Source organism: Volvox carteri (assembly GCF_000143455.1).
Source record: "Volvox carteri f. nagariensis unplaced genomic scaffold VOLCAscaffold_69, whole genome shotgun sequence".
In the NCBI taxonomy this organism is placed as follows: Eukaryota; Viridiplantae; Chlorophyta; class Chlorophyceae; order Chlamydomonadales; family Volvocaceae; genus Volvox; species Volvox carteri.
This window is the reverse complement of record NW_003307612.1, coordinates 43949-44758: the sequence shown is the minus strand read 5'-3', so window position 1 is coordinate 44758 and position 810 is coordinate 43949. Positions and strand designations below refer to the sequence as shown.

At 45.2% G+C, this 810-nt stretch overlaps 1 protein-coding gene across 1 annotated transcript in view; it reads right to left on the bottom strand.

The window, feature by feature from the left end:
- The window catches only part of VOLCADRAFT_107529 (uncharacterized protein), a gene marked incomplete at its 5' end in the record, with an annotated part of 22752 nt that overhangs the window by 11220 nt on the left and 10722 nt on the right, over positions 1-810 (bottom strand). The gene's annotated exons all lie outside the window — the stretch shown is intronic.

The window sequence follows — 810 nt, the reverse complement described above, 5'->3', positions numbered from 1 at the left end:
CAAGGAAAGAGCGTACAAGTTACAAGTTACAAGTTCCGCACACAAGAGTGCGGGTGTGTGTCCGTAAAAGCCAGTGGGGCCATGGACGTTGTATTGGTATTGATGCGGGAGGTCACAAGAAGCAGAACTGACCGAAAGGAGGGGGGTGGGAGGGAGGGGTGGTAGGCGGGAGGGAATTATTGTTATTATTATTATTATTTTAGCATCTAACTAAATGCATTGGATTCATTGAGTAATTTAAATTTTTTTGTTAAAATGTGCTATGTTACTGACGCAAGGCATAAGCTACGATCAAATTCCCTCGGGTCCTATTATTGCTGTCACCATTCACTGGTGTGTATGAGTGTCGGCATCTATTTTCAGCAGAGGGTGATATTTAGTTCTTTAAGATCTTTTGTTAGTTTTATCGTCTCGTACAAGATAAGAGGGTTATAGACTATTATTAGGTGCCGAGATCGCGCGAGGCGCAAATCCTCAGCCTGACAAAAATTTAGCCCTGCCGGACACCCGAGGGGCCGACTACGAAAAGCCCTCGCGAAGTGCAAGGCGAAGACCGATCATACAACCGAGGCCAAATTGACCACCTCGGGAAGCGGACCAGGTAAGTATGATTGTTCTTGGAAACATTGTGGACCACCCATCTTGCGTAACCCACATAAATATGCTTCGCCAAAAACACCATTTTTAAGCTGGATTTAAACAAAAACAAAGCTTTAAGCTGGAAAAACAATACAACACCTACATATACCTACGTTCTCTCTCACTCTCAAACACTCACTCACACGCGCGCGCGCGCACCTCTAGGCCTAC